General features: G+C 36.5%; 1 long non-coding RNA gene across 1 annotated transcript in view; it reads right to left on the bottom strand.

Moving 5' to 3' along the window:
- LOC140613070 (uncharacterized) overlaps positions 1-25,821 on the bottom strand; it is a 658,442-nt gene that overhangs the window by 301,873 nt on the left and 330,748 nt on the right. The window contains exon 9 of the long non-coding RNA XR_012014181.1: positions 19,204-19,299. This is a non-coding gene — a long non-coding RNA (uncharacterized lncRNA). The remainder of the gene's footprint in view (positions 1-19,203; positions 19,300-25,821) is intronic.

Here is a 25,821-nt window from a genome sequence, read left to right as displayed (position 1 = left end):
ATTATTAGAAACCCATGAGCAATAAAGAGGACTGCTAGGAGAGTCTCAAGAAGAAAGGGGATGAAACAGCATCATGTGATTGTGTGCCATCGCACTATGTCTTAACACAAAAATTAGCATGTTGCCTTTGTTAGGTTCAGTGGAGGGTTGATTACAGTTTAACACGGCATCACATTATGCAGCTAGTAATGTAACCTTACTGCAAGCATTTCTTTTAGGGTTGCCAAATAGAGCAAAGGAAGGAAGGGTGGAAGGAAGGGAAGGTGGAAAGGCAGGAAGGAAAAGGAAAAGGAGAGGAAAAAGAAAAGTTACACACACGCATACACACACGCAAACGCGCACATACACACACGCAATCCGTATTCATGTATTAACTAGCCTTGTGATCCAAATCACTGCGAGGCTAGTGTTAAGTGGTCAAGCTAGTTTAGAGGAAGACTTGCATAACAAAGCAATGACAGAAAAGGAAGGATACAGGAAAATGGCTAATGGGCAAATTAGCAGGCATCAAACAAACTGACTCTGAGTAAGAATTATGTGAGAAGATATATGTTCCAAAATCAATAGCAATGCACTTTACAGAATTTGGGAAAGTGAAAAGAAGGACTTTGAATTTATTGAGGACAAATCTTGGCAGGACATCATGATGAAATGCTTTCAATTTTATAGCGAAAAGAAAAAAGAAAGAAAAAAAAAGAAAAGAAAAGAAAAGAAAAGAAAAGAAAAGCATTTTTTGTTGAGATTTCCTGCATTCTTTTTGTTTTGTTTTTTCCAAGGCAGTTTGTGATACTGCTATTGAAATTGTACACTGAATTTCCACAATAAGTTTCACAGATGCTTCACATTCAAAATACACACCTCTTACATGATTATACCCGTCTATATATCAGCCATCTTACTTTTGCTACTTTAAAAACCTTATTACAGTGTCCTGAAGTGAACATTAAAGGAAAGAGAGAAATCATATCCTTTAAAAGTAATTCAAACACCTTTTTAAATTAAACAATAAAAATACTTTTGGGTAGACTGTATTGTCATTCTTCTGTCTTGAGAAACTATATATATAATAGTAATGTGAAATAATATTCAAACTGTTACTATTTTATAAACATATCAATCAGAAATAATGATTTTTTTACTCTACAATAAAAGGGCAATACACAGTTAATATAACTTCTAGAATTTTAGAAACATTTTAAAAAATTGTTTGCTATTTTAAAAGTCAAAGTAATCAAATTTTATGCTGATTCCAGAGTATATTTTGTATCTTCTTTTTTTTTGAGAAAGGAATCTTTTTAAATTGCACAATCGTCTTAATTTTTATTATCTTTCTGCATAGCCCAGATTAAGTAGGAATAGTGAGCAAAACTGTGCCAATGATAAGCAAAATTATTTCAGGAATATTTTAAATCTAATTCAAATTTATGACAGAGAGAAAAACAAACTATGTGAATCTTGTCGGTTTGAATCTCTATTCTAAAAGTACCTAGACATATTTTATCACAGCTTATATCTTTAAATAGTTATATAATACATAAAAAGTTTAGATAAACTGATATACTAAATATGTATAAGAGAAAATAATATACGTTGATAATGATCATGAAAATATTTCAAGCTTACTAGCAATCACATAAATGCAATTAACAATAATAAAATATTTAAAATAATCAAATGTACAAAGATTTGAGAATGAAAATGCTGATTGAAGGCATATTGATAGGTATTCAACAATCATTGTGATAGCATGAATAAGTACTATGTCTCTGGAAAGCAATTCAACAATCTATATCTCCAGTCTTAAAATTCGTCATTACCTTTGGCTAGTTTTGCTTCTTGAACTACATATTAAGGAATTAATAGAAAATTCAGGCAAAATGGTATGCACAGAAATTTTTATTACATATTATTAACATGATAAAATCCTATTATTTGTGTGAAAATTGGATCGTAGCTAAGTAAATTGCATAGTATAAGATGCAATATTATGTAGCTATCAAAATGAATTGCCAAAAATTTTTGTGAAATAGGAAAATGCTTGTAACATGCTTTTAAGCTTTAAATGTAAGAGTCAAAACTGGGTATACAGCTGAATTTCAACCACATTTTTTAAGTATACGCACATCTGGAACATTTGCTCTTAGAATTCAGCCCCCATTCAGCACATGCTATAAGAAAGCTCAAGCAGTCTCTTAGTGAGGCCCAATGAGATAGCTAATTCACCTGGCCGACAGCTCCAGTTGGGCCGAGTATTATACACCCATCCTGTCAAGGTGCCATGTGTATAAGGAAAGCCACGTCAGAAATTCCAGACCAGCCTGTCAGCTGAATTTCACTAAGTGAGAAGAATGCCTACTGAGCCCTGACCATATTCCAGATCCACAGAATTTTGAGATACAGTAAAATGATTGTTAATATGCTAATATATAGATAGATGATAGGTATAGGTCTAGAAGCAGATGTAGATATGAATATAGATAAAGTGAAGGGGTAGATATGAATTTAGAAGAAATGCCTAGAAGAAAATACTCTAAAATATAAGCAGTAATTATCTTTGGGTGGGACGCTTATCAATAATTTTTAATATTCTTTTGGCCTTACCAAGTTCTCATTGATAAACATGTAATATTTTATCTAAGAAGATTATTTTTAAAAGAGAGAAATATATTTATCATTACTATTTACAACAAAATACATCTTTAACATAATTTATTTAGAGAAGTATGGCAAAGAGAGCTTTGGATTAAACTATCTGCTTTGGGATTTAAATAATTTGAATGACTAAGTTATTAAAATTTAAAAAATGAAAATTCTTTTTTTAAATGTTTGCTACTGAGAATGTCTTTTAAGGAATGCGATCAAATTTAGAAAACAGCAAGTGAAGTACCATCTAGGTGTTAATTAGCTTTGAGGTCTTCAGTAATGATGATGTACTCATACTTGAATCCCTTTGGGTTGGTGAACCACCTCATGCAGCCACCAGTACACAGGCATTTCTACTTTTGTTCATAAGTTTCTTTTTAAATTCTGAAGATCTGAATTAATTACAGGTGTCTGCTTCCAACAAGAGTGTAGTCTTTACATTATACATGTCATTGTATCACTTACATCATGTTACATCCTGTTATACTTTTTCCCCACCATGAACTGGTGTAACACAAGACATAAGAGAAACGCATTGAAACAGTGGAAGATGTCAAAACAAAACAAAACAAAACAAAAACCTAAATTTTAGTAGACAATATGATACAAATATTTTGAGTTATGAGTTCTTTTGAACAATTTGGTTTACCTTATTAAAGTGGGTTCTTAAAGAGCTGACGGAGAAATCGCAGTTGATCGCAGGCTTCAACTTAAGTTTGTCAGTTAAAACTGTTAAGTGATAACATGGTATAGGGGACATACTTAGATTTAATCAGATGGTATCTGAAAATAACTTATAAATAACTCAAACTATCAAAAAACGATGTAGAATTTTGACTTAGAATGAAATAATGGTCATAGCTTCACAGGACAAGAGCACTAATACAGAAGGAATGTTATTTCAAGTGCTGTACAACCAAGAGCCAAGATTTGCAAACCAAATGTTAACAATGGCCAAGTGGTTAAAAAATAAAAAGAAAGAAACAAAAACAAAAAACAAATGACAGGAGAAGGCTAGACTAGCATAGCAACAGATAGGGCAATGCCTGCTTTATACTCAGTGTTCTGCTCTAGCCAATTGTTGACTTGTGGAAAAACATGGGCCCAGTGTCCCAGATCTTCCCACTCTTCAAGAGAAGGAAATCCAGATTTTCTAAATGTGAAATGTATTAATTTTTAAGTGAAGCAGGTTTTGCAGAAGACAAGCCACTTGAGCAGGCCGTTGCCTGAGGACTGAAACAGTATGGCCAGTGGGAAGAACGATGAATAATTGAATATGTAGAGAGAGCACGGGATGCACATGAGGCTGGAAAGGAGAGAGCAGCAAGTTATAGGTCATCCTAAGAGTTTGGGCTTAATTTTGGGTAATGAAAAACTATTGACGGGTTTAAGTGAGAAGTATGAGCTGATAAATCTTTGTTTCAGAAAAATCACTGAGAACAACATGTAGAAGTGCAAGGGAAGAACTCAGAGAAAGGGAAACGAGCTAAGAAGCTATTTTGATAATCCAAGAAAGAACCATTAAGGCCTAATTCTTAAGAAGCAAAATTAAGAAAAGGAAAAATTTGAATTCTTAGTATACAATGTACAATAAAAATAATTGTTCTTGTTTTACTTCTTTTAACTTTTGAGCGCCAAATAATCCTGTATATTGTGTCCACGTTATCACAAAATGCAACATTAGAATTTAAATTCATAAACAATAGCCAGTGGCTGAAATCATCTGTCAATGAGAGTCTGTTAGGGAAGAAAAATTACAGGTTCTAATCTCAAAATTTTTCAGGTTCTCTTAATGATTACTCATGGGACGAATTATTTATATAAAGTTCTCTTCCTCTACCAGAGTTGGTAGAATATAAAAAAAGAAAGCATTAGGACGCCTGTCTCTGTCCAGGTTTTCAGAGAGTGGAGCTCACTTAAGGTTGATGCCCCATAAACTACTACCTTATCAGGGAGAGTAACCCCAGGAGCAGACGTGAGAGACCAGAGGGTACAGCCGGGGGGCACCTGGAGGACCCAGTCAGTTAAGCCTCAGCTTCAACTCAGGTCAAGATCCTGGAGTCCCAAGATGGAGCCTCACATGGGGCTCCCTGCTCAGAGAAGAGTCTGCTTCTCTCTCTCCCTCTGCTCCTCTCCCACCCCACACCCCTTCACTTGTGCTCTTTTGCTCACTCTCTCTCTCTCAAATAAATAAATAAAATCTTTTAAACACACACACACACACACACACACACACACACACACACACACACAAAAGAGGGTGTGACCAGGAAAGAGAAAAAGCCTAAAGAAGGATACCAAGATGTACTTGAAGTTGGGCTTCAACTGCTACATGCTCTACAGCCCATGTCGGAACAAGCTGTTGGAGGAGGCAAAGTAGGCAGGGAACTTTCTATCAGCTCCTTCCTCACTCCAGTGGGTTAAGTGGTCACCCTGCGAACCCCCTACATATTTCCCAGTTGCATATGTATGGCCCTCAGGCACAAATTCGGGGCCACATGCCCGGCGGCCGACAGTCTATGCAGCAGGTGAGAAGCCACGGGGCCACCGGGGACAGTGCTGTCTCACTGCACCACAGGAGCCCGCCCAGTGTCTACACCAAAGCCAACTGCTGAAAAAGACAATCAGATTTGTGAAAATGAAAACAGCCTTCATGTATCACTCTACAGTTAGAACTTTTCACTAAGAATTTATTTGGGAGGTAAGAGATGTAAATACAGGTAAAATTATTTAAGTTTACTCAGGTGTCACCCACCCAGTAGATAATTTGCTTTGGGTCTTGACCCTGCCAAAATCTCAATGCGTTTAATGCTGTAATTCACTCATCCTAGCCCTCTTCCAGGTCCCCCTTCTCGCTTTGGGTTCCACGCTCCATTGTCATCCCTTATATATGTCAGCTTGCTCACTGTCTCCAGGGCCCTGTGAGACAACAGAAAGAAGAGAATAGAATTTCATTGAGCCCTCAGGGCTGCAACCCACCACTTCCTGCCCCTTGCTCCTGCATTTGCCCTCTCTCCTGCATCTGTGGGCCAATGTCTATTCTTATGAGTGCCCTGACCCTCCCTTCTCCCCAGTCCCATGTCCTCCCACTCACAAATAGATGTTGCTCCAGTATCTGTTCTCTGTCCCCTCTGTCATCAGTTTTCCTTCTCTACTGGGTCAGCACACAGTATACAGACATACTAGAATGTTCTGATCTTTAATACACCTTCTCGTGAACCACACCTAGCCCAACAGACAGTAGCCTGCTAGCTGACAACCTGCTTCTCTGCTCCCCTTGACAGTCCTCCTCGGCTTCTTCCTCCCTGTTATCTTTTGAGCTTCTCCCAGATCCCTTTTATCCACAAGTCCTCACCTAGCCTTCTCAAGAGTAGTAGGATTATCACACAGTTGAATGAAATGTCACTTACTAGTCCTCATCTTAAACATCAACAGCATTTGATACAGATGATCTTTCTCCTTTTTTACACATTTTTTTTGGGGGGGGAGCTGTTTTCCACTTGGCTTCCAGGGCAACATTCCCTTTAAATTTTTCTTCTTTCTCACTATTCCTTCTCATTCTTTTTGTTGATTCTTCTTCATCTCTCCAATCTCTAAACTTTGGAGAGCCTCAGGCCTCAATTTTGTGACTTCTTTTCTCTACACACTCAGACTTTAGGTAACCTCATCCAGCTCCTGCGGCTATAATTTACCATCTATTCCTGAAGGTCCCCAGATGTAGTATCTCCAGGCTTGACCTCTCCCCTGAATACCAGACTCACATGTCTGGATACCTACATGACATCTCTAGTAGGGTCTAAAAGGCATCTTAAACTTCCTGTGTCAAAAACAGGATTCCTGATTCCTTCTCATCTTCATCTCCCCAAAAGCCAGGTCCTCCCATATTCCTCCCCATCTCTGAGAAGTGGTTTTGCGAGACAAAAATCTTGTAGTTATCCTTGTTTGCCACCCCTCTTCACATCTCATAGGTGGTCTACCAGCAAAACCTATCTGCTCAGCGTTCAAAATATAACCAGAATCTAAACACTTCTCAAGATGCCAAATGAATGAGTTAAATCAACTGTTAAGAGCAAAATATATATATAAAAAAAAATAAGAGCAAAAGATAAGCAAAAAAGAGCAGTAGATGCTCATTCATTAAGTTTCTTTTTTTTTTAATTTTTTTTTTTTCATTAAGTTTCTTTAAAAACTCCTTCGGACTCTTGAGAAACCTCACTTGACTTTGCAGAAGTGAGAATTCCAAGTGATTCAGGAAACCAAAGCGATTTTTATTTATAAATTTGGTAAGTAAATCTAAACAGAGAAAATTGAATTTTTTTACTCCGACTCATTAAAACCCCACTTTATACTTAATATACGTGTGATTTTCTTCAACTACCTTAATTACTACTGTGAGAGCATAGAATGGGGAAAGAGTAGGAATTAAATAGGGTTGAGATTTTTCAAGGTACCTATGATGGTTAGGAGAGAAGACCAAAGGGGTTGACATATGTAAGGGAGTGATTATAACAGCCCACAGAACATAACGTGGGAAAGGAAAGGGGGGGGGTGGAATCAGTGGGTTACAGCATTATAAATTCCAATTTTAATTTATAGCCTGGATAAATGAAAAAGCAGATTTTTTTTCAAAAAAAGGATAAACAAAGTGTAAATTAATTAACATTACCTCTGTTTACACTTCAATTCTCAAAATAAAAATGATTTTATTTAGTAATACAGGTTCAGGAAGAAAATTTCTAAATACATAAATTTTAAAAGATGGTAAAGAAAATCAGCCTCATTAACACTGGGCCAAACTTCAAACCACTATGTAGAGCTTTCCTTACTAAAGATCTTCCCATTCAGACAGTCTCATAAAAGACATTGTTGCGTAAGAGCTCCATAATAGTGAAGTTCCAATGGAGACTTATTCTTATCTTTTTTTAAAATTGCAATGTAGCATTAAAGAAAACCAGATGTGATTCTGCAGTACTCAAATTAGATTCCTTGGGCAAATCCAGCCTAATTCCCCATGGGTGGATGGCAGACAAAATATGCCCAAGGACAAGCTCAGCTACAGCTTCCATCTTCACTAAGTCGATCACACCTGATGGTATGTATTTCCTAACATTCCCATCATCACAACATAAACAAACTCTGTCCCTTTTTCTCATCTTCCTTCCAAATATAACAGAATCTAAGTCTTCATTCCTCTTTAAAGTGGAAAAAAAATAAAATAAAAAAATAAAGTCAAACTGGATGTTATCCTTTCCCATACCCTGGGGGATCCAGTTACAATACTTGTTTTATTTCTCCCCAAATCTCTAACTTTTCTCAATCTTTAACTGGTTCTTTCCCATCTGCCTTCCAATCAACAGGAACTTGAAAAGCCATTTTAAACAAATATGCCCTCGACCTCAGGATTTATTCCAATTATTGATGCCTTTTTCTTTCTTCTTTTTTGCCATTCTTAACTGAGTGATCTCGGCTCCTTGTTTTAATTTCTGCAATCTCCTATAAAATGATTTTCCTACTACAGTGTCCCCCAAATACCCCCTCTGAGAACACAGGCTCTCTCCTTCTGAGGAGCTGTAGTGGCCTTTACTCAATGCTCCCATCAGGCTGGGCTTCTGAGCCATGTCCTGGAGATTCACATCCCCACACTGGAATGGCATGCTCCTCTTCCCACAGCAGAGATCGCCCCTGTCACTTCCCTCAGTGCTGCTGTTCCCTTTCTTGTTTTACCTGTAGATATTTCCTATGAGCTCAGTCTTTTTTCTGCTTGGAGAGCATTTCTAAACCTGCTTTAGGACGTCCAGATTAGAAGTCCCATTTTGAACATTACAGGTCCAAGGACTTTCATCTGAGCTATAAACTCACATCTCCATGTGCCCACTGAGCACAATTTTTGAAGTCTGGTATGTATGTCCAAAACCAAATTCCTTTTTCTCTAATCCAGACTCTTTAAGCCATCTCGATATCAATACCAAAATTTTCTTCTACCTGCAGGTTAAAATCTTAGAATCATATATGAAATTCTCTTCCTCTTACCCCAGTACCTGATCTTTGATCAAGTTATTTTAGACTATTATTTGCAATAACAATGATAACAAAAACTAAGGCATACATATGTGATGCCTTGAACACATTTCATCATTTCCATTCCTACTAGGTTCACTTTCACTGGGACCTGCTGCAATTAAATTACCAAAACAGCTTCCTTACTCCCTTCAATTTTCCTTCTCTACCCTCTCACTTCCAATCCATCCTTCTATACACTGCCAGATAAATATTTTAATCCCAGCCATAGTTTTCTAATGTTTATTATAATTTGTACAAACTGTTGATGGGCCAGAGATGCACATATGCTTCAGATTTACAGTCTAAGCATCACTGTTTTTTCTTATGGATCATGAACTATTGATTGTAAGGATAAAAACGACTAGCTTGCAGGCCTTCCAGGACCTTCATATTGGTCAGAATAATTTTGGCTTAGGCTGCAATAGCAATCAATCTCAAAATCCTATTGCTTTCAAGAAAAAATTAGAACTGTAGAGAACTACTATATGCCATTGTGAGCTGGATACCTTCCTGATACTTACTTAGCTTTGTCATACTTTGTTCGAGGCTCAGTACCTTCATAAAGTGACTTGAGAAATGTTCTTTCTCTTTATATGCTCTCAGTCACCTTGTATACTATGGGAATTTTTAATCATTGCAACTTTAAGCACACAAAAGATAAAATTTTGCTTTTAATTTTTTTTTTTCAACAACCGTAGGTCTACTTAAACTTTCTACCTCTTTTGAGGCCAGTTTTGATAATGCCTTATAAGGAACTCCCTTATTTTGGTGAGACTTTTTATAATTTATTAGCATAGACTGGTATATAAAATTTTCCTAAAATGTTTAAACTTTATGTTTAAACTTTCTCATCTACTGATAGATCCCCTTTTAAAATTATAAATGTCTACATTTAGCTTTCCCTTTCTTTTTGTTCTTATTTGGATATACCAGAAGTTTTTCTGTTAGTCATTATTCTCCCTTTTTGTAGTAGCAGTCGTTGTTGTTTGTTAAAAATAAATTAGTTATTAACACATATTATTTCTCCTGAGTTTCTTCTATTTTCTTTATTGTTTTTCTTCAGACTTTTTGGTTTAAACATTAACTTAATTCACTTTCATGCTTTGCTGTTTAATAAACAAGGAACTCCTGACTGTAACTGTGCCTTCAAGTTATGCCTTTGGAAACATTACAGAGATTTCAATTTAGAAATTTCTCCTTGTCTCTCTAAACACACTATCTAAGGTCTATAGTGATACTTATATCTAAGAGTTCATTAGCAAAATGTTTTGTTTTGCTTTTGATAACCAAGTGGTTTGAAGTTTTTGTTTAGACTTGTGTAATTAAGTTTTTATTTCATTGTAAAGCCATCAAAAAACTATAGTTTACAAAGCTGCTACTCCTTGCTTTTAATTAAGATTTTGAACATGTGTGGGTATGATTACTTTTTGTAAATGTTTGAGGAATTTGCAAAAAAAAAAAATATTGTTTCTATAGACTGCAGAGCTTTTACATAGGTACATATATATTTTATAAAGCTTTTTATTATATGTATACATGCCACACATCATATATAAGTAAAAATATAAAGGTATAATTATGTTGATTGCATTTTTTCAAGTCCATCAGTCCTTATTTATTTTTTAACTTTTGATCTGTTAAAGACTGATAATAGTATGCGATAAAGCATCCCTTTGCAATTGTGTTTCTGGCAGTCTTCCCATGTATTTCTAATAGTTTATGCTGTGTAGAGTTTGTATTGTCTTTTTAGTTACATGTTTCATGACTGATGTATCCTAATTGTGGATATTAGCTTTTATCAATATAAAAGCGTCACATTACATGCTTTTTGTTCTTGAATTCTATTTTATATTAAAGTTACCTTGCTTACTCTGTTATTTTCTGTACATCTGATATGTCTTTGCCCATAACATTATATTTAACATTCTCTTTCATGTTGTTTCAGATGTGGTCTAAAATATTTTTTGTAGAAGTCAGTAAGCAGCCTAAATTTTGTTCTTTATAACTAACACAGTTTTTGGCTAAATATCTGAGAATGATGCTCAATTTTTTAGGTTAAAATAATTTCACCACTATATGCATAATAAAATTAATATTGCCTGAGACCTTGTGAGTTATTTCTGTATTTAAAAAATCAGATCTTACTTTTGCTAATGGATCTTCTTCTGTTACATCTTTGCTTATTACTTCTGTTCATTTACTCTGTCATTGGATCATAAAGCTCTGTCCATACTGGTAAATTTTTTCATTTTCAATCATCTATATTTCTCCTCAAATTTGAACATTTTATCATTCTATTTTTTTATTCTTTATTTTGTTGATTTGATTTTCTTTCTCTGTTTTTGTAGGCTGCTTCCCTTGAAGTACCAATCCAACAGCTGTTATGTTTCATACCTACATAGTATTTCTGAGTTTCACTTTTCTTTTGTTTTCATAGTTAGTCTAACAAATGTGTTTTTTAATCTTATTGGAAACATGAATCAAAAATTTTCTAAAATTGTCCCACATTTCTGACCATAGATGTAATACAGAGAACATATCCTTTATCCTCTGATTCTACAGGCAGTTCCCTGCTTTTGATCTCAAGTAACTAACTGCCTGTTATATTTATTGCCTCAGGTAATAATCTATTCAATACCAGCCTTCTAAAGGAAAGAGCCCCAGGGTTATGGTCTCTTGCCTGATGTGGCCATCCTTCCCACAACCTGACTTCCCTTTTCAGGACTCTGAAAGATAAAAAAGAATGCATTGGCAGACCTGAGAATATTGGTAATACCCGACCAAGACAGCAGAATGTTCAAAGGAATAGAGATAATATTTAACCAAAACATCACACTTAGTACACATACTTTGGAATGATAAAAAATCTACATCTGAAATATATTAACACATATCAGTGAAGACGAGAATGTCATTAATAGACCAGAAATTCTCAGGAATTACTGAGAAACAGAGGATACCTAACCAATCAATACGCAAAAAAGGAAGGTAATCCCAGGGGTGCTCCGGGCTCAGCAAGAAAGGTTCTTGGAACATCATTAAGTTGATTGCCCATTGCCCAGAACAGTGGGTAACAGAGGTGTTCACTTGGAAGCAGCAAAAATACAATGAATATGTGTACTATGTCTGAAAGGCAGCACTTTAGACCAGATAGCTAACAAAGTCCCAGAAGAATGGGAATTTCATATCTCTAGAAGAACTTGCACACCCCGTGCAACAGTATATATGGTTTCTCCCATAGAACAACCCAGGACAATCTGTAGACTGTGAACAGGGATATTTAAGCACAAAGATGAGCAGGAAGATAATCACCAAACACTTGAGGAAGTCATCAGCATGACAGAGAAAGACAATAAAGTCATCAAAGAGTAACAGCTGAAAATTAACAGTTTGTTGAGCAGAGCAAACATGTCAAATGTAAATACTGACATATTTAGAGAACTTCAAGAGGATATGGTATACACAAAAATAGAAACAATGATCTTGGAAATTTTAAATATGATCCTAAATTTTTAACCAATAATTCTGAGAGCTAAATAGAATGAAAACATGGCTTAAGAATGAATTCAGAAACTGGAAGAATAACCTGAACGATTCTTCCAAAATGTGATACAAAAGGACAAAGTAATAACACTGTATCCCCAAAAAAAAAAATCTAAGACACATAAATAATAGACATCTAAATTCTAAAACCCATCACTCTAGATTTACAGAAGGAAAAACAAACACAAAGAAAGAAAGAAAATAAACCAAAACATTTATATATGGAAATTTCCTAGGGCTTAAAAAACTAAAAGCAAAAAACATGCCTTTGGGCCTACTGAGGGCTCAACAGATTGAAAGAAAAGAGATACACTTGAAGACAAATCATGGGGGAGTTTCAGAACTCAAAAGAAACAGAAAATCCTAAAGTTTGCATAGAGAAGTAACCAGGTGACTTACAAAGGAATGAGACCCACTATATTTGTATCAGATTTCTTAGCAACATTTTTCTTCAATATTTTAGAAGACAATGGAACAATGCTTTCAAAGAAAATTACTTTAAACCTAATTCTTAACCCTGCTAAATTTTTAATCAATTAGAAGGGGGAAAATAATGGCATATCCAGAAAAGCAAAGACAGAAAATTCACCACCCTCATATCCTTTCTAAAAATAACTACTTGAAAATGTTTTATTTTATACTAATGAAAACCTCAATAAAATGGGTTACAGAATGACTTCAAATACTTTAAGAGGTAGTAGAAAACCTAAAGAAAATAATTACTATAGAAGACAGTGTTAAAGATTATGCCTAAAATGGTAGCAAAAGCAGATGATTTTATGGAAAAGTTTTAGTAAATACTTCCCAGAACAGATAATCCCCATGAGCAAAGAAAAATAGAAAAATGTGGAAGCCTGCCCAACATGTTCAAGGCTAGCAAAATCTTGATACCAAAAATTGGACAAGGATAAGACAATAAAATAAAATTGTAGTTCAATGTCACTTATTACATAAATTCAAATATTATTAATAAATGAATCCCAGTCCAGCCACAAAATAAAACATTGTTATCAAATAAAATTTTTCATCGAAATGAAAGGCTGATGTGACCCTAGGAAGCTAATTTAATACCAGTAATTCAGAACACGAAGCAGATTAAAGGAAGAAAATATGATAATCTCAATAGATGCCAAGAATTTTTAATAAAATTCAACTCCCATTACTGATTTAAAGTGGAGATTAAATGCTTCTGCTACTCTGAAATCTTATCATCCCCAATGAAAATGAGAAGTCCATCTTTATTGGAATATCATCTACCAAGACCCCCACTTACAGAGGGCAGCCTCTACTGATTTTCTAAAGAATTTTAGCATTCCTTCACCAACGTGTTACTCAATGCCTCATTGAAGAGAATGTTCTCTGACCCTAGTTGAGAGACGTAATTAAAGAATCTGTGGGCAGTTATACATAATTCCACTCTAACATTTCTACCCAATTATTATTATCCCTTCCTCTGTAAAATACTGAAGAATTTCTGTTACCTCCACTTCATTTAATGTAGGCCGCCACCAAGAAGAGATAGTCAGTCAGTCATCAGAACAAGCGATTAAAATGATTCTCTGCTACAGTGCATATTTGTAAGTCTCATGTGCTTTGCTGTGTGGTTGGTGTGTGTTGGTACTATCCCATGACCAGAAGTGAAACTCTATGGAGAGGTCAGAACATCTGTTTACTCTCAAACATTTGCATCCCTTATAATATTTAAAACAGTATCCTGTACACACCAGGTATCCGTAATTCTTGTTGTATTCACTTAGTTTTAATAAATAAAAGCTTGGTCCACACCTTAAACACAGAGATTAAGCCTTTAAAACAGTTTTGAGAAACAAGAAATACTTTACTAAAACATTTTTTGGAATTTAACTTTATTTTAACCCAATGGACAAAGGGGGAGCATTTGTTTTTCTCACTTAATTACATTGAATCTAGTTTTAAAGTCTGAGTCAACCTTTTCTCTGCATTTTGGGACCTTCCCAACTTCCAACAAGCTAAGTTCTTTGTCAGGGTATTGGCTGCGCTCTAAGAGCCACGACCTATAAAGTGAGATATAAAAAAAAAAAAAGAAATAAATAAAATAAAATAAATAAAGTGAGATATAGAGTAGAACCCTAGATACCTGGAAAAACTAACACCTAATTCCTTAATATCCACAACTGTAAGCTGTGTAGCTACTACTGTCGCACAAAAGTACATTTTCCATTATCAGAAATAATGAACCATATTTCCCCAGTACCCACTTGACTAGGGTAATACATTTGAGGCTTTGTGGTAGAAATTAATGATCTTAGGAGTACTCCAGTGGCCTGGAATCCTTAATGAACATCCCTAAACACTTTACTAATGCCGATAAGAGACATGGGCACTGTGGGGAAAAAGAAGCCCATAATTACTTAGCTTTCTATTTAAATCATCTTCGAAATTGTTTAGTCTCTCCTTACATAATTTGCAGTATAGACTTCTTCATTCCTGAACCTGTCTTGGTGTGAAGGATGTCACATGCCCCGACACATGGGGTCAGAGGGGTAGGGAAGAAGAGGTATTTAGAAAGGATCCCTGTGCCCAGTAGCCCAAGTCCCATGTGAGAGAGGAGTCTTGACTTTAGTGGAGCCAGTTCATAAGTCAGGGGCCACCCACCCAGCTCTGGTCTATCAAATGCTAATGGAAAATTATAATGAGCATTTGAAAAGGCTAGAGCTCCATAGATAAGAAATTACCACATATTCAGAGTCATTTTACAAATGGCCTCTATCTTCTGAAAATTAGGCTTGGGCACTTTCCTTCCTACCAACCTATTTTTTTTTTTTCAACTTAGTTTGGAAGTCACAGGCCAGAAGCTGATTCATGCCATTAATGTCTCTTTGTTCTTGGTTCTACTGCTTTCAGAAAAATGCTGTAGGCGCTTCACTAGAATGACTAATTTACTGGAGAAGTTCTCAGAGTCCATTCGGTCGCAACTATAAAATAATTCAAGTAAGACAATGGTGCCCGCTAGCACTCCATGGCTAAGGTTTGTCCCTGAAATGATTTGATTCCCCCCAACATATTTATCTGTGAAGTTAAAGATCTCATCTGGAATGTCTTGTTCACAATCTATTTGTCATTCCTGTTATGAATTAAGAAACGAAAATAGAGATTTTTCTTTAAAGGTAAAGTGAAGTCAAAACATTCTCACACTACCCAAAATTTAAATATTTGAAGGGCTATTTATACTCTAATATTTAGGACCGAAATTACGTTCCCTGAGTTAGTTTCAAACAAAGTTTGTTGTATTGTTCTGGTAAGGGTAAAATATTCAAGAATCCATGTATATATACTTGTTTGGCCATTTTTTTAATTTTTTAAAGAACTCTGTTCATCATGAGTATAACAAGAAACACCAATAAGCTGAGGCTTAGAATGGAAATACAATAAAATAGAAATGGCTGTGGTTGCCATTACTAAAACAGTGTGAAGTTACCTGGCTGCATGCCCTTTCAATGGATTCTGTTCAATAAACTACATTTTACACTAACTCACCCATCATCGGTTGGGATTTGCTTCCAGTGCCAAACTCTCGGACCCCTCCTAACTGATTTTATCCATACTGAGGATAAAATTTCCTCCAACAGAGGAAATTTAGTCCTCAAACAGCCCTTCGATATTCAGAATTGTTTCCTTACAGTATTAAAAATAAAGGAATGGAATTAGATTACCGTAAATAGTAGTTGCCGAAACATTCCAACTTTTAGCATCTATCTTTTGAGGAAACTGCTACTCAAAGCCAAATGAAGTAAAAAGATAATAAAAGAAGACTAGAACGTAAACAGATAGATAGAAGAATATAAAGTCTAGAATAGTACCAGAATGCAATGCTTTCTGTCTCAAAATTTTTGATATTGTTTCTGTTGCTCCTTCCCCCGGTTTAATAGAGTCCATGCAGAGAGCACTGGGACAGATGAAACAGAAACATTGAGAGGGCTCAGAAATGTCAGTCTAAACCTCAAAAGAGTGCCATTCCATAAAAAGCCCTCATACCCTAAGCTGGGTCCCCAAGTCCAGCTTCAGTGCTCACTCCTCCCCCACTTCCTTCATCCTTTGCAAAAATATTGAACTATTTTAAATTCTCTAAACATGACACGCCTTCTCACATCTCTCTTTGCTTTTTGGAATAATGTTTCCTCCTCCCTGCTTCTGATAAATTCCTGTTTGACTAAGTTTTAGCCCAAATATAACTTCCTCTGGGAATCTTTCTCTTAGTGCCCCAGAAAACCTAGATTCTCTTTCCTTTATGTTCCCACCATGTGTTATACAAGATACATTATTAGAAATGCTCTCATTTTACTCATTTTACCATAATTGTGTGCATATTTTCCTCCCCACTAAGCACTTTTTTTGAGAGAAAGAATTATATCTGATTCAATTTTATATCCCTAACATTTTTTGCAGTGCCTGGCACGCTGTGGATGATCAAGAGATTTTTTTTTTAAGAATAAAATGAGAGAATTAAAATAACAAAGTTATGAATTCTGCCTGTAGTTTCATGAAGAATGTTTTGAAGTGGGAAATACAAAAGTATATATAAATAGGGTTTTTATGAGTATTTCTAAGTAGGGACTTCAAAATGGCAACTCCAGAAACAGTAAGAATTGTCATGAGACCAAAGTCAATAGAGAGAAAGAAAGAGGACTCAATACCTCGATATTGATCCACAGGAGCTCTACTTTCAGAAATTTTAGAGGTAAGTGAAAGAAGGAGAAAGAGTCAACCCTAAGAGAGGTCAGAATAAAGCCAGGAATTGCCCTGAAGGCCAAGTAAAGACTCCTTCATGAGGGAGGAAATAGTCACCTCAGTGAGATGTTGCTAAGAAGTCGAATAAAATTAGCACATACAAGTGTCCCACGGACTGGACCATATGGAGACTTCTGGTGACTTTGCACGAGCAATTTGCTTTCAGTGGTGGGATGAAAACCAGACTAGATTAGAGATTCAATGGAAATGCAGACAGCACACACAATTAAATATTCTGAGGGTTGAGAAAGGGAAGTGAGAAATGAAAAGGGTTAGCCGAATGGAATGCGAAGCTAAGAAAGAATTGCTTTTCGGATGGAAGATATGAATGATCCTTCAGAGGGGGAGAGGTTGATAGCACAAGAGAGAAGGGACAACTGAAGAAACAAGGCTGGGGAAGAGATGGGATCTAGAGCACAAGCCAAGATCCTGGCTCTTGGTTAGAGTAGGTTCACTCTATCTGCTAAAGAGGGAAGAAGAAGCTGAGTTTGGTAGCAAGGAGGTCCCGAGAAATGGTAGCAGGAGGATGAGAGCTAATTGCATACCAAAGCTCAGCGTCATATTTAACACCATGTTCTCGAGCTCATCCTGAAAGGCTGCAGCTTACATCTATGTCGACCAGAAGAGGCTACATTTTTCAGGGCTCACAGACAATGCAAAATTTCAAATGACTAGCGGTAACAAAGGTGCATTTCTCACTCACACTATTGTGTGTATCACAAGTCAGCCATAACTTGGCTCCACTTTGTCCTTTTATCTGGCATTTTGCTGATTGTCACTCGGCGGGGGGGGGGGGGGGAGAGAGAGAGAGAGAGAGAGAGAGAGAAAGAGAGAAGAGGCAAAGTATGCCCTGGATTGTAAATCTTCTGCCTGGAAGCAACACACCTCACTTCTGCTCATTTTTCATTGGCCAAACCACATCAAAAGGCCATACCTGCATTAAATGGGACAGTGACACATAACCTTCCTGTAGGAAGACACTGCAGACAAAGTCATGGAACATGTGAGAAGAGTGACACAGTCTATGACAAGTCTTAGAGATAAGATAGTTCATTTGAGTCTTTCAGTTAAAAGGTCTCAGGAGAATCTCACATCCCCAGTCATGGATTCTTTAACCTATGACTATCTATTCTCCACATGCATGCTCACTAGACTGAAATGACTAGAATGACCATGTGTTTTAGAACCTTCACTGGGCTACTGCCACCACCTAAACTGCCATTCCAGCTGTAATTCCATTCATCTCTATGGTAGCGGATCACAGGCCATTGCTACCATTGACTCACGCCGTCATTAAGATCCATGCCTGCCATAAAGGAAATTGCCATACTTCCTACACGACAAATAGGAAATATACACTCTATGAGGACATTCACATGGCTGAATTGTCAGGTGTAGGAAAACCATAGGAAACACTATGTGTGAAACCTGGGTGGGTGTTGGCTCCCAAATTAAAGGATTTTCGCTTCCTTGGAGAAGGAAGAAACACTTATGAGAAATTCTCTCCTTTGACATTGTGCCGGAATTGTGCCCTTTTTATTCAAAACAGAATAACCACTAGAAAAAAAAAAACTATCACTTTTGTTAATTAATGAGATGATTGCACATGACGGACACATTGGGGAAACACTGTGTGATTAAGCCTTGTTCTGCTAAGGTTCACAATGCAGACAGATCATTTTAAGTTGTAGAATTCAATGACAGATAAGAGAAAGAAAGCAAGGTTGAGCTGGTTCATCTGTAAATGAAGAAATATAAGGCTTCCATAGCCTTCCATAAATTAAAACAGCCTCACTGGCAACTGACCGGCATAGCAATAAGAGAGCAGAAAAATTTCTAGCAAATATGGTTTACCCTTTAAACAAAGTTGGTCATGATATTTTCCTATATTTAAAATGATTCCTGTCCAGGGCATATTGCTACTTTGTATTCCTCTTGATATTTTCATTTAAAAGAGAGCCGCTGTGCAAAATAATGTCCTTGTCTGTCCCTTCCTCATACAAACCTCCAATCAAATTTAATAAAGCTAGTTTGATACAATGCCAGCCTACACTTGGTTTACCCTTGGTCGACTTTAATAGGGTCAAAAATATTTTCGCATTGGCAGTGTACGCATTAATCATTTTTCCAGAGGATTTAGAAAATTGGAAGAGACAAGGCCAAGCAAAATTTTAAATTAATTGGGCCTACCCCAGCCTTCCAGGGTCACCTTGTGGCAGTTGTCCCACATTTTCCAGGTCACGGAGTTCCTGTGTTTCCTACAGCTGCCATGAGGAGAGATCCAGGCTGTGGGCACACAAAGGTGAAAGAATTTCTCTCAGAAAGTGCGAATTTTCCTACGGCAACCACAACAATTGCAGTTTCCAGATTGTCGCCAGACACCAACCACTTAAATAATGCATGCTCGGCTGACGCCTCCACTTGTGCATTTTCTAATCGAGTAGTCAGGAAAATTTGCAAACACTCTGTCATTTACCATAAATCCGCTGCCTACTTATAACCACAGAGTAATTAATTTTAGTGCTGCTCAGAATTATTAATTTCAGCCAGAAAAACCTGTTTCCACAATTGCAATAGCCCCCATCTTCTTCTCCACCGATATTCATCAAAAGGTTGAAGCAGTTTTCTTATAGGGGAAGGTTTATTCAGAGTAACGTTACCGAGAGTCTATATGAGAGCAAGAACAGAATCTATATTTCTGGTTCTGATCTACAATCTCGAGCTCACGCATGGCTGGCTGATACACCACATGAAGGTGGCAACATAAAAAAGTTTTTCATGACGGTAGTGACACGGTAGCCCCCGAGCCTCACTGCGTGATACGCAACCCACCTCATGGTTTGGTTCTTCTAACAGAAGGTAGCGATGGGTTACCCCCTCCATGCAGAAAATAAGTTGAGCCCTTGGAGGAAATTAGCAAATATTTTTCACTTCCTTAAATGATCTTGGCATTTGACAGAAGAGAGAGTAAGAATCTCTACCGAGGATAAGAATAACTTGTAGTGGAATACACGATTATGAATACACTGGTATGAGAAATCTCAGCAATCACGTGTATCTCTAACATACACAGAATGAAAATTGAGCATTAAATATGGTGCGTTTTAACTTGGTAAAGCTAAATCTGGCATGCTCTCTTTGGATATTAGTTTCCTGCTAGAGCAGCTGCATGATATGTCACAAGAATGTCCACATTATAAATACATAATGAGCATGAGAAAATGGGTAGAGCTTTGTTTGACTAATAACCAGATCTCTCCCTATCAGTAGCAGGAACACATAGCTAGCACAAGTATGGGCACTTTAATTGCCATGGAAGATTTCGTTTCCGCTTTCCACTGCATGAGTGATCAAGAAAAAAATGAAGGGAAAGTAAACTAACATCTAGAGATGTAAACATGACTCACTGGGAAATCAGACATGGTTAAGTAAATTCCAGGATGTTTGTGGTTATCTGGGGCTAAACACTGCTGATAGTTCTGACTACTCTTGTTTTTAACTGTTTTTCCTCTGGGTGCTTCTTAGGCCAAGTGCTAAGACTTCAAAGACTTCAAACTTTTGATTATGAACAGTCTGATTGTTGCACAGCAAGGAAAAGATGTCAGTCGGTGCTAATGAAATTTCCTGATGGAGTGTAAAATGCTTCACCCAGACCATGATCTAGTGAAAAAACTAATGATTTAAAAGCAGGGTCGACTTGCAGTGACGAGACCTGGGTGACCTGCAGAATTGTGGAATCACTATCTTGTACACCTGAAACTAACCTGACACTGCATGTCAAGTATCCTGCAATGAAAATAAAAAGTCAATTAGTAAATACACAAACAAAAGTGGGGGTTGAAAAATACTGACACCACTACCATCTTCGTACTGTACCTCTACTTCGTAATACAGTAGGGTCATTCTGAGGTGACATGAAGTTCCTCAAGAAATCAAGTTGCAGATGCATAGGAAAAGATCACAAAGAGGAAAAGTATGTCGGAAGGGGACTGTTTCAAAATAAGAGAAGCTGCTTGGACTTCAGAACTACTTGGGGACCTTGAGGCATTTGACACACACTCATGTGGAGAGCCAAGAACCTAAAACTCCAGCACTCAGTGTGTGGTCCGGGCTCAGCAGGAGCTGCATCACCTGGGACTCCGTTAGAAAGGCAGATGCTCAAGCCCCACCCTAACCTACCGAACCAGAAACTCATGTTAAGAAGATCCAGGAGATTCATGTTAATGTCTGGGAAGCCCTGGTCTAAAACACAGCTGTGGAAAATTTCACACATATAATACAAATCATTGTGAAGCATCAGCTTTCCATTTCTAGTTCAAGCTAATCACCTTCCAGGTCCTCACTTCCTTATTCCCTCCAAGTTTTCCACACACACAAATAAAGTTATTCCAAACATGGATACAATGAACATATCTTCAGTAAGCTAACTTATATTTCATGTCAAGGGTGGGCCCACTTGAAAGAAGGGAAGTATTGTATACTTAAGAGTCAAGCAAAGAAAAAAAAACCTAACATCTCTAAAGTGTTATTAAAGTTTCTGGTTTTATATTCCATTGACTTTTTTGTCTCTTTTGATCCAGCCTCTTGTTTAGAGTGGTAGATTTGGCAAGCATGCCTTTAGAGCTGTAATCTTTTATCTTCTTGGTTATGAGGCAAAGCCCCGAATACTCTCAAACTGATGAAATTAAATCCATCTTTCTTTTTTTTTTTTTTTCAATCCTTAAATTTCCTGGGCTATGATAAAGGTTCATGAGAGAGAAAGAAAATTTTATCACTATGATAAATAATTGAAACATTGTGTAAGTAATCCAGAAAAGGACAGAGTTCAACCCCGTTAATTAGTCATTACAAACTACTGACTTGTACAATAATATCAGTGGTGTTTCAGGCATAAAAATATTAGGGAATTATGTCCAAGATACAGCACTTGGACTTAGGATACAGGACTTTTCAAAACACGTGATTTTTATCTTTTTACTGGAAGTATTTGTTACTAAATTGAGGTACAATTGCCATATTATGTCGCTCAATATTACTCTTCCCTATTAATCACAAACATTTAAACTTTAATTCATGATATTTTGCTCAAAGCCAGCACTGTGCTGATCTTCACTGTATTTTGACAGCAAACTGAATTCTTGTTCACAAGTATAGGATTTGTTTAGCTTCGGGCATCTGTGTTTGGATTACAAGAATGCTGATTGGTTCACTGCCAGGGGCACCCAAAGGTCAAACTGTCCTTTTAAAAGTCAGTGTCTCTGTGTCTCTCTCTGTCTCTTGCTCTCTACTTGGTCTCATTAATCAGAGCTAAAAGAGGAAAAGGCAATGCCTTCAAATCATTTAATTCTTTTTCAAGGGTATCGTTAAAAGCAGAACTCGGTGTTGGTGTGAGGTCGAGTCAATGTGAGTACAGATCACACTGGCACACTTCTGACAGGTGACCTGAAACCTTTCAAACTGACATCTGTCACAGAGACAGACACAAGTTTTTTAGCTCCAGAGCTTGTTTTCCTGACATTTCATTTTTCATCAGATTTTGAGAGAAGGGAAAAAAGATGAACTTGAAAAAGTCTTGCCAGGGGCAGAAAATAAGATCAGGTTTTCTGCAGCTGCCTGACTCACCTTTAAAGGTTAGAGGTCTAGCAAAAGTGAACAAAAAAGATCTCAGTTTGATGTTATTGGATAAAAGGACATGTTATTACTTTAAATACATTTCTGAGACTTGCATAACCATTAGGCAGCATTACAGGAAAAATGGAATCAGAGTGAGATTACATATCCATTTTAAATCCCAATTTTAGAGTTTAGTCATGGAGTAAATCAAATCCAACCTCACCTATTCATCTGGCACAAAAGATGAAATCCACAGGTGCATGAATTTTCTCATGAATTGGATAATTTCCTGCTCCTATGGTATTGAAATGGCCAGTGAAATTTAGACAAGGTATAGAAACTTTTCCTTTGGATTAGAGGGATATCTGCATTACATGGTTTATCTTGACTGAAAAACATTAGGAAAATATATCTATTGAATAATAGAGAAAAGAACTTGAAGTCCAAAAATACCTGGGTTATAGTTCTGGCTCAACTGAAAACATGATCTTGGGTGAAAGACATTTCTGTTTCAGTTTGATCAGCTGTAAATGGGAGAAAAAAATATCTATCTTGTGAAGTTCCACAAGATAATGTATTAGTAGGCTGCCAGATATAAAACAGTGTATTGATGAACGGACACTATATCATGCTCATCTTTTTTTTTTTTTTTTTTTTTTATTCTGGTGCTTAACACAGATCTTCCTCAACTACGATGGGGTAATATCTGAAAATGTCTTGGGCTGAAAATGCATTTAATTCACCTAACTTAGCAGGCATCACAGCTTAGCTTGGCCTACCTTAAACATGCTCAGAATGCTTACATTAGCCTACAGTTAGGCAAAATCACAGAGCCTATTTTACAATGAAGTGTTGAATATCTCATGTAATTTCTTGATTACTGTACTGAAGGTGAAAAACAGAATGGCTGGAGGGGTACAGAGTGGTTGTGAGTGGATGGGTTGTTTGCCCTTGTGATTGTGTGGCTGATGGAGCTGCCACTGCCCAGCATCATGAGAGAGGATCACTCCACATAATGCTAGCTGAGGAAAAGATCAAAATTCAAAGTACAATTTCTACTGAATTCATATAACTTTTGCACCATTGTAAAGTCAAAAAAATCATAAATCAAACCATCGTAAGTCAAGGACCATGTGCACGGTGCTTGACATGAAGTTAGCATTCATTGAATAAATGCCTCCGGATTTAAAATGGAAGGGAGTGCTTTTCTTATTATCGGATAACCAATTTTTTTAACTGAGTCCAGGAAAGTTTTCTACATGGTTAAAGGTTGGGAAATGCATTCCTACAGATTTTCTCCAAATATGGATACAGGAGCAATGACTTTGGAGTTCACTAGGAAAATGAGCACAGGTGAGACCATACGATTTTCAAGCTCAAGGAATCAGGCAAATCAAATGCATTAGAATAGAATTGTCCATATTTCCTAAAATAATGGCTCACGAATTGCTAACCAGCCAGTGTTCCTCTGAGGAATCAAATGAGCAGTTTCAGCCATATTGCTCATTGTAGTAAAGAATCTGAGAAAGTACTGAATTTACTAGCTAAGTAATAGGAGTTAAATATCTTTGATCTAGCCAACTAATTGTAAAAATCACTATTATCTTGAGAAGTACATGATCAAAACAGTCTCAAATGCTACTTATATATCCTTTCAGATAACCCTTCTCTACAAAGACAGAACATTGCAGAATATCTTATACATTTATGATAGTTTATATGTGGTGCTTATTAATAAACTGCTCAAGTTAAGTAAAAAGTATATGACAGGTTAAGTATATGAAAGGTTAAGATCCTCAGGCCTGGAATTTTGGGTGTGACATCTACCCCTGCAGGTACATGGGGATCCAGAGCTCAATGCTCTTTTTATAATCCTACATCTTTCTGCCTTATAATCCCATAATAATCTGCCCTTATCTCTGAGTCTACTTTTTAGCACACTTCACACTGATAGTTATTAAGTAAATGAAACCAATGTGGATTTCATGTCAGAGGAACTTCATAGTATAGATTTTAGAATATGAAGCCATGAAACACATACTATTTGTTTGATCCTGTTCTTATTTCAGATATTCAGTTCTCTTCTTCCTTTAAGTAGAATCATAATCATCATACTACATGTCTCAATTCTTGGTTTTGAAAAGAGACTCTACAAAAGTAGTGAAGAGAACTTGGATCAATCCTTAAATCTATTTTTCAACCTCCTTAGGGTGTCCTATGTTGCTATTTTGGAGAAGTTGCCTAGTTTTAGAGAAGTTGCCTAGTTTTTATAGTTCACAGCCACTCCGTATTATTTCCCTGACAAGCCTGAGAAAAACTTTTTTATACAAATTTAGTTTATTTTATGAGATCTGTTCTGCATACTTTGGATACTCAACAGTTGTTTTGATAATAGTTATTTTAGTACTGACCACAGAAGAAGGCTGCAAGAAAATATTAATTTAGTCTACCTGAAACTATAAAGTTAGAGAATCATCTAAAGAATAAGGATATAAAAATTTCTTGCAGTAGACTTTGTAGTACTTTTGAGATCTCACTAACCTTACTTGACATTCTAATTAACTTTTTTTTTTAGATTAACATATTGTCCTGAATTATAATCTAGGGTGTCCTTTAATATCTTTTTCTGTAATTCTTCCTCTCTCTCTCTCTCTCTGCAATCCTTGATGTGATTTCCCATACAAGGACTTTAAAAGAACAAATACAGTTTTATTATTCCTGAACCTGGGTATAACACTCTGAGATGTATAATCTGTACATTTCTGCTTCCTTAATATTTTTTCATTCTCAACTACACAACATTTAGGAAGTAGAGTTTACAAGTGCTACTTCATTTCCAAGAACAGGCAGGACCCATTTATGAGACCTTAAAAGCCATTCTTTTTTTTTTTTTTTTCCAAAACAAAAAGTTACATTGTTCTACCATCATGTGAACTAAAGTGGCAGAGTTCAATTTCAGTTCAGAAGAACAAACCCAGAAGATATGAGTGGGTTTCCAATTTGGTGAAATATTTTAGATTTAGTGTCTGAACTGCAAAAGAAAAATGATACAAAGTAACACTTCAGAGGGTAGGAACAAACAGACATTTCATCCCCTGGGTGGCTTTGGACAAGAGGAAAGGGCTGTAAATTACCACTTTAACTTACTTCCTCTGCACCCTACCCTTTGGGTCATGAAAAGGGGCTCTCTGGATT

This window comes from Canis lupus, chromosome 2, assembly GCF_048164855.1.
Source record: "Canis lupus baileyi chromosome 2, mCanLup2.hap1, whole genome shotgun sequence".
NCBI classification, from domain to species: Eukaryota; Metazoa; Chordata; class Mammalia; order Carnivora; family Canidae; genus Canis; species Canis lupus.
The sequence above is the reverse complement of the archived record's forward strand: the minus strand, read 5'-3'. Positions and strand labels throughout refer to the sequence as shown.